We start from the raw sequence: 9,394 nt of genomic DNA, 5'->3' as shown, positions 1-9,394 counted from the left end.
CACACTTGCACATTCCAGCATTCATCAAGTTTTCTCTCTAAGTGTGTTGCCAACTTGCAAGTGACATTCAGGGCTTCAAGAACATAGAACATCATAACGAAGGACCAGTTTCCTGCACTGAGTTATTACATGTCCTTAGTTATATTGTACTTTTGTTAAATTGATTTACTTGTAATTCCTACTTATCTTAGCTAGAAGTATTATGTAAGAAACCTTTTGTAAAACCATAAACCTTGTGTTTGTGTCTTGACTAGAGTTAGTCGAGTTGTGAGCTTTGTAATAGAGTTATTACTAAGAGACTTGTAATAGAGTTATTATAAGCGAGTGAGGGATTAGAGTGTTAATTCCTATATTACAATAGGTTGTAATATGAAGTTACTCGGTTAGTGAAGTTAAAATTCTACGAATGTAGATCGTGGTTTTTAATTCCGTAAACCGGGAGATTTCCACGTAAAATTTTACTATGTCATTTACTAATTTCTTTACGTGTGATGTGAAAACTGATAGAGAATTACCGTTTGATGGACCCTAAATTTCTATCACTTCTCATTTCCTTTCTATATTTTTGTACTTGTAGTAAAACTCCACTTCGATGTCTTTGTCAAGAAGTAGCTAGTGGTACACTTGTAATTTGTTTATTAGAAAAAGGAAAGGTGTCATCAAGTGGAAAGAAAAGTCATCAAAGGCGAGCTGACAGGCTGCTATTTGGCGCATAATTCAAGGTCCACGCGTTTATATATCAATTATAAACATACTTTTATTCCCTTACCAGACACCACTTTCACAAATCTCATCCTTTAAATTGTTTTTTTTTATTTTTTATTTTGTAAATATAATAGACGAATATCCTGAGCTGATTCGAGAAAATGCGGGCCACGTCCCAGCACTACAAGCCAATATATCATTATGAGAAAAGGACTTTGTGGGCAGTCTTCCTCGTCTTGTCTGCCCAGCTTTAAGCCGCCAGGCAAGATAGGATTATTAATCAATAGGCAACTAAAATTTCAAAATACTGATTTGGAATTTCTGAAATTATTGGAGAGAAACAAATAAGGTGGTATAGAATTTGGGATTAAATTTATCCCATATTTAATTTGAGCTATTAATTAAATCCACTATAATATTATACCACAAATTGGGATTAAATTATGAGAAAGTTTTACAAGTGGACAATATTTAAGAAGTAATTATACCAGCCCGGCAGGGTTACTTAATAAACAAAGATGGTAGTAAAACAATGTATAAAATTAGCAGAAACGTATCCGCTATCTCGCCCATCAACCCCATTAACTATTTCTATATTTTATCGATAAATATCCAATAAAAGGGATTAGATCCCCTTGTTGCCTTTGGCACTGTACATCACAATGGACACTTGCATATATGGCTGTAATATTTGTCTATATAAATTGTATAAGAATAGTTTAGTTATATTTATAATGTGTATATAATTACGAATCAAAGTATATAAATTAAACATACTTGTTATTTAAGTTAAAATGTTACATCCTTCAATGTAAAAATACACTTGTATATATAATAGTAGGAAAAAAATAAACATGTCTTTCAAAAACTCTACAAAACTCTAAAAATATTAGTATTATAAAATGTTTATAATATAGTACTATATATTGTGTATAATATTAATATACATTATGTGCATCATATGTATGTATATTCATTATATAATATATATATTTTATGTGCATCACATGTATTTTTATATATTCATGCAAGGATGGAAACAGAAGCATAATCTTTTCATTATGCTAAAAAAGTAAAAAAATCTTTTGTGTTTGTAATAAACTATTATTTATGAGAATAATCTTTAAAAAGGGATAAGCAAGTAAAAATCTCTTAAATAATTAAATAGTAGTTACCCATCTCCTAGGTGGAATAATTAATATCATGATTAATTATCCTGGATAAAGTTATGAAATGACCAAATTGGTGGCTTGGTGCTGTTTTTTTGGTCATTTGGACTATATGAAGCTCAATTGAGTAGCGCAATTTTATTATTTTTGGCATGGCTGAATTAGGATTTTTGCCTAACTTTTTTCGCGAAATGATCAAAACGTTCAACACGCCATTGGTTGGGATTCTAGTGGCAACTGGTAATTATTTGTTGGTTATTACGTTCCTTACTTGAATTTCACAGATATTGTTGCTTCTGTAAATTTCTTGTACATATTATTTTTAGTTTAAGGCTGGAGCTTTGCCTCCTTAATCAGGACAATGTTCTTTATTTCAAAGAATCTAATGAAAAATACTCTCTGTAAATTAGCATAGATGCATGCTAATTCTCTCATTTACTGACTAATAGAGAAGAAACTAGCATAAGAGCAGGTGAACAATAGTGATTATGTCGCTCTGCTGATAATGCTGAGAACGGAATGGTGAAATTACTAACAATATTTTCTTGTTGCTATGGCATTTTTACTATGCCAGTGGAACATTCAAGGTTAAAATTGGAAACAAAAATTTATCCAGCTTTAAACAAAACATATATTTTGGACTATACATTGCATATCCTATTTTTAATCTAATGTACCAAACGAAGCATATAGCACTAAATAATACAGAAAATTATTAATCCTAGTATTATAATTCTAGGATTAATATCTCAGGATAATCTTGTTCGCGAACAAAATAATCCCTTACTATAATAAGAACAAAATGAAAAGTTTGAAATTTTTTATTTTGTATCTCCTACAACTGACATTAGTTGTATGATGTAATTTTTCTGTCTCACAATTTTATAGACATAAATTTTTGTGAACCCAAAAGTGTAAGATTAAGATTTATAAATTTGTGAGATAAAAAGAAGTCTAGTACGAGTGTAAGTTGCAGCAGACACTGAAATAAAACTTCTCGAAAAGTTTTGTTAGGTGGGAGATATGCCATGTCATAGTTGTATGAGGCTTGACATTTGGGGTTGTGGGACCTACCTCCTATTACTTTGCCATATCTTCCTTTTTCTTTCTGCTGCAACTCCGGTTTTTTTACTATTGCATCTCCCTATTCATTTTCCTTACCAATTGCCTCTATGTTTCCATTCACCAGAACTCAATATTTCTCTCCTATCTCTTCCTTCAAACACTTTAAAACTAATTTGTTTTCTCGTTCTCTTCTCCCACGCAGTTTCTTCATTTTGTAAAGACACTCAATTTCATCAAATACTTTTATGGAAACAAAAAGGAACAAACACTATTAACCTTTACAAAGAATGATTAACCTTGATACTATTTCCATGAAACCCCCAGCAACAAAAGCAGCCATAAACACATCTTTATCCTTCATTTATTTGTTTCGATTTCACATTCATTCTAGATCAATTAATTCATAATGAAAAACATATATCTTGGATCAGTACAATCAAATAAATCAAAAAATTAGATCGTCCTTAGATATATATGCAGAGAAGCATATATAATTAGAAAAATTAAGATTCTCCTTTTTGTGTAGCAGAAGCACTGATAGATGATAAGAACAATAGAGAAAGATAATTAAGAAATAATTTGAAGAATGAGAGAGAGAATCATAGCGGGGGGAGAGGTCTTTGGCTCGCATAGGATTGCTTTTGAGGCAAGAGAAATTCCGAAGAGGAGAGAGTAACAGGACTTAGGCCAACTTTTACTGGAAGTGGTCACTTGGCAAAAGATGTGTGAGTCTCATATAAATTGTAACGGCCACGTAATAATTTAGTCTCGTACACAATAAAACTATTGATAAACTCTAATTTAATACATAGGGTTAAATTTTTCTTTAGACGGTCAGAATTTTTCAAAAAAAAAAAAATTGATCTATGTTATAAAATAAAGACTGTAAAGTAAAGATAATTATAGAGAGAAACTGATATATTATTCGAATTCAAACTGATGTACATAATGAACTGAAATCTCTTCTATTTATAGAAGAAAGGAAGTTGTTGTGTAAGCTGCTACTATACCAGATATGGATAATCTTCTACTGAGAGCAATGTTTATCCATAACTGGATACTGAAAGGATAAGTTTATTATACCTGGTATGGATAATCTTCTACCGGGGGTAATATTTATCCATAACTGGGTACTGAAAGGATAAGCTTATTATACCCGGTATGAATAATCTTCTACCGGAGATAATGTTTATCCATAACTGGGTACTGAAAGGATAAGCTTATTATACCCGGTGTGGATAATCTTCTACCGGAGGTAATGTTTATCCATAACTGGGTATTGAAAGGATAAGCTTATTATACCCGGTATGGATAATCTTCTACTGGAGGTAATGTTTATCCATTACCGGGTACCGAAGTGATAAACTTCTTCAGGAAGCTTATTTCCAATAGAGTACTAAATAGATAAACACATTTACGGTGGAGTCCCATATGGATAAGCTTCTTCAGGAAGCTTATTTACAACGGAGTACTAAATGAACATCCATAATATAATATATTTATAACACTCCCCCTTGGATGTTCATTAAAAGATAATGTGCCTCATTAAAACCTTACTAGGAAAAACCACGTGGGAAAAAATCCCAGTGAAGGAAAAAGAGTACACATATTTAGTAAGACGCATTGCTAGGTGCCTCATTAAAAACCTTATAAGGAAAACCCCATGGAAAAAACCTTAGTAAGGGAAAAAGAGTGCATCGTGTATTTTACTCCCCCTGATGAAAACCTTGTTTCAAATATTTGAGTCTCTGCATTCCAATCTTGTATACCATCTTCTCAAAAGTTGAAGTTGGCAAAGATTTAGTGAATAAATCTGTTGGATTATCACTTGAACGGATTTGTTGCACATCAATGTCACCACTTTTCTGAAGATCGTGTGTGTAGAATAATTTTGGTGAAATGTGCTTCGTTCTATCTCCTTTTATAAATCCTCCCTTCAATTGGGCTATGCATGCAACATTGTCTTCGTATAAAATTGTGGGTCTTTTCTTACATTCCAAACCACATTTTTCTCGAATAAAATAAATTGTTGATCTCAACCATACGCATTCCCTACTTGCTTCATGAATAGCTATTATCTCAGTGTGATTTGAAGAAGTAGCAACAATAGATTGCTTTGTGGAGCGCAATTATATGACAGTACCTCCATATGTAAATACGTAGCCGGTTTGAGATCGAGCTTTATGGGGATCAGATAAATAACTTGCATCTGCATAACCGACAAGATCTGCACTATCTTTGTTAGCATAAAACAAACCCATATCAAGAGTTCCCTTTAAATATCGCAATATATGTTTAATTCCGTTCCAATGTCTCCGTGTAGGAGAAGAACTATATCTTGCTAGTAAATTAACAGAAAATGCTATGTCAGGCCTTCTAGCATTAGCAAGATACATTAGTGCACCAATTGCACTAAGATAGGGTACTTCGGGACCAAGGAGTTTCTCGTCCTCTTCTGGAAGTCGGAACAAATCCTTATTCACTTCAAGTGATCGAACAACCATTGGTGTACTCAATGGGTGCGCTTTGTCCATGTAAAAGTGTTTTAAGACCCTTTCTGTATAGACAGATTGATGGATAAAGATCCCGTCTGCTAAATGTTCAATTTGCAGACCAAGACAAAGTTTTGTCTTTCCAAGATCTTTCATCTCAAATTCTTTCTTAAGATATTCAATTACCTTTTGGAGCTCTTCTGGAGTTCCAACAAGATTTATGTCATCAACATAAACAGCAAGTATAACAAATTCTGATGTCATTTTCTTTATAAAAATACATGGACAAATAACATCATTTATGTAACCTTCTTTCAGCAAATATTCACTAAGGCGATTATACCACATGCGCCCAGATTGTTTTAAACCGTACAAAGATCTTTGTAATCTGATTGAATACATTTCCTGAGATTTTGCTTCAGGCATTTTAAATCCTTCAGGGATTTCCATATAAATTTCATTATCAAGTGAACCGTACAGATAAGCTGTAACTACATCCATTAGATGTATTTCAAGCTTTTCATGTAGTGCTAAACTGATGAGATATCGAAATGTTATGGCATCCATAACAGGTGAATATGTTTCATCAAAATCGACTCCAGGTCGTTGTGAGAATCCTTGTGCAACAAAGGCGAGTTTTGTATCTTTCAACTTCATTTTTATCATTCCTTTTTCGCACAAAAACACATTTATGACCAACTGGTTTTATACCAGTAGGTGTTTGGACTACTGGTCCAAAGACCTCTCTTTTAGCAAGTGACTTCAATTCCGATTGAATTGCCTCTTGCCATTTTGGCCAATCAGATCTTTGTCGACATTCTTCGACAGATCGAGGTTCAAGACCTTACTATCTTGCATAATATTAAGTGCAACATTATATGCAAAAATATTATCCACCACTATTTCAAATCGATTTAAATTAATCCCATCACCGATCGAACTTATTAAAAGTTCCTTACTCACATGAGCCTCGGGTTTATTGATTTCTTCAGGAATCTCAGAACTAATCAGATTTTGGGTCTCTTCAGGAGATCCCTTCATAGTATCGTTTTGATCATTTGTCGATTTTCTTTTTCGAGGATTTCGATCCTTAGAACCCAAAGGCCTACCACGCTTCAGGCGTGCTTTAGGTTCACTAGCTCTCATGCTAGTAGATGGTCCTACTGGGACATCAATTCGGATAGGCACATTCTCTGCTGGGATATGTGACTTAGTTATCCTTTTCAAATCAGTAAATGCGTCTGGCATTTGATTTGCTATATTCTGTAAATGGATGATATTCTGGACCTCCTGATTACATATAGGGGTACGGGGATCAAAGTGAGATAATGATGAAACTTTCCACACAATTTCTCTTTTGATTTCCTTTTTCTCTCCCCCTAATTGTGGGAAATTTGTTTCATCAAACCGACAATCTGCAAATCGAGCAGTAAATAAATCTCCTGTCAATGGTTCAAGATAGCGAATAATAGAGGGTGATTCAAACCCAACATATATTCCTATCCTTCTCTGTGGTCCCATCTTACTACGTTGTGGTGGTGCTACTGGCACATATACAGCACATTCAAAAATTCGTAGATGGGAAATATTTGGTTCATGACCAAAAACTAATTGTGATGGAGAATATTTATTATAATGTGTCGGTCTGAGACGGATAAGTGATGTTGCATGCAAGATAGCATGGCCCCAAACAGTAGTGGGCAATTTTATTTTCATAAGTAGTGGTCTTGCTATCAATTGCAGGCGTTTAATAAATGACTCTGCAAGGCCATTTTGAGTATGAACATAAGCTACAGGATGTTCAACTTTTATCCCAACTGATAGACAATAATCATCAAAAGCTTGAGATGAGAATTCTCCAGCATTATCAAGGTGAATGGCCTTTATAGGATAATCTGGGAATTGTGCCCTTAATCGAATTATTTGGGCTAATAGCTTTGCAAACGGCAGGTTACAGTTTGATAGTAGGCACACATGAGACCATCTTGAAGATGCATCTATTAGGACCATAAAATATCTAAACAACCCACTTGGTGGGTGAATAGGTCCACATACATCCCCATGTATACGCTCTAAAAAGGTAGGGGATGCAATACCAACCTTCATTGGTGATGGTCTAGTGATCATTTTTCCTTGATAACAAGCATCACAAGAAAATTCGTCATTTGTAAGAATCTTCAGGTTCTTTAATGGATGCTCACTCGAATTTTTAGTAATTTGTCTCATCATTATTGATCCGGGATGGCCCAAACGGTCATGCCAAAGCACAAAAGTATTTGAATCCGTAAACTTCTAGTTTACGATAGAGTGTGCTTCAATTGTACTAATTTTTGAATAGTATAAGCCAGAAGATAAAGTTGGTTACTTTTCTACAATGCATTTCTGGCCAGAAATATTCTTTGTAATACAAAGATATTCCCTATTTATTTCATCTATTGTCTCAACATGATACCCATTTCGGCGGATATCTATAAAACTCAACAAGTTTCTTCGGGACTTGGAGGAGAACAATGCATTGTCTATAATAAGTTTTGTTCCCTTAGACAGAAATATTATGGCTCTTTCGGAGCCTTCAATCAAACTTATATTACCAAAAATTGTTGAAACATTTACTTTTTCCTTATGCAAATAAGAAAAGTATTTCTGATCGTTGAATATGGCATGAGTTGTTCCACTATCAATAACACAAATATCTTCATGATTTGTCTTTGATCCAAACATAATTTGAGGATTATCCATATTCTTCAAAATAACATAAATAAAATATATTATAGTAAACATCATTATCAAAGCATAACATTTATTTATGTACAACAATTACATAACCATACTATCTATTACAAACAACAAAAATTAAAATATTTACATTTCTACAGATTCACTACCGATTACATGACTTATTTCTCCTTCTGGGAGTGCAAAGTAATCAGCTACATCCAAATGCATGAAGTCTAAATTATCTTCAGAAATAAAATTTGCTTGAACATTTTTCTCTGTCTTCTTCAGGGAGGCTTGATAAAGCTCAACCAGGTGCTTTGGCGTACGACAAGTACGTGACCAGTGCCCTTTTCCTCCACATCTATAACATGCATTTTCTGCATTTGGCGCTTGCACTGCTTCATGCTTTTGTTCCTTCCTTTTCCACTGCTGGTGGTTAGGAGGCTTCTTTGGTGCATTATTATTACCATGATTGGGGTTTCTTCCGCGACCACGGCCATGACCACGACTGGGGCCACGACCTCTTCCACATTTAGCTTGGTGGAAGTTCGTCTCATTCATTTCAAGGAATGAACAAGAATCAATAGGTCGACTTTCATGATTTTTCATTAATAACCCATTATGTTGCTCTGCTATAAGAAGATGTGAGATAAGTTCAGAATACTTTTTAAATCCCATCTCTCGATATTGCTGTTGCAGGAGCATATTCGAGGCATGAAAAGTGGTGAAAGTTTTCTCCAACATATCATGATCAGTAATATTATCACCACATAATTTCAATTGGAAAATAATTCTGAACATAGCAGAATTATACTCACTGATAGATTTAAAATCTTGTAGCCTTAGATGAGTCCAATCATAACGTGCCTGTGGAAGAACGACCATCTTCAGGTGGTCATATCTATCTTTCAAATTATTCCACAGTATGACTAGATCTTTAATAGTGAGATATTCCATTTTCAGGCCCTCATCAAGGTGATGGCGTAGGAATATCATTGCTTTGGCACGGTCTTGGTTTGATGCCTAATTTATATCCTTGATGGTGTCTGCCAGACCCATCGCATCAAGATGAATTTCAGCATCAAGCACCCAAGTCATGTAGCTTTTGCCCGATATATCCAGGGCTACAAATTCAAGTTTAGAAAGATTTGACATTATTTAGGAAAAGAAAGTTCTTACCTCTAATACTTTCAAGGTATTTGCTCGAGATGTCAGAGTCTCGTGCTGATAACGTATTATAAAATA

The sequence above is a fragment of the Nicotiana tabacum genome, chromosome 1 (genome assembly GCF_000715075.1).
Source record: "Nicotiana tabacum cultivar K326 chromosome 1, ASM71507v2, whole genome shotgun sequence".
In the NCBI taxonomy this organism is placed as follows: domain Eukaryota; kingdom Viridiplantae; phylum Streptophyta; class Magnoliopsida; order Solanales; family Solanaceae; genus Nicotiana; species Nicotiana tabacum.
The sequence above is the reverse complement of the archived record's forward strand: the minus strand, read 5'-3'. Positions refer to the sequence as shown.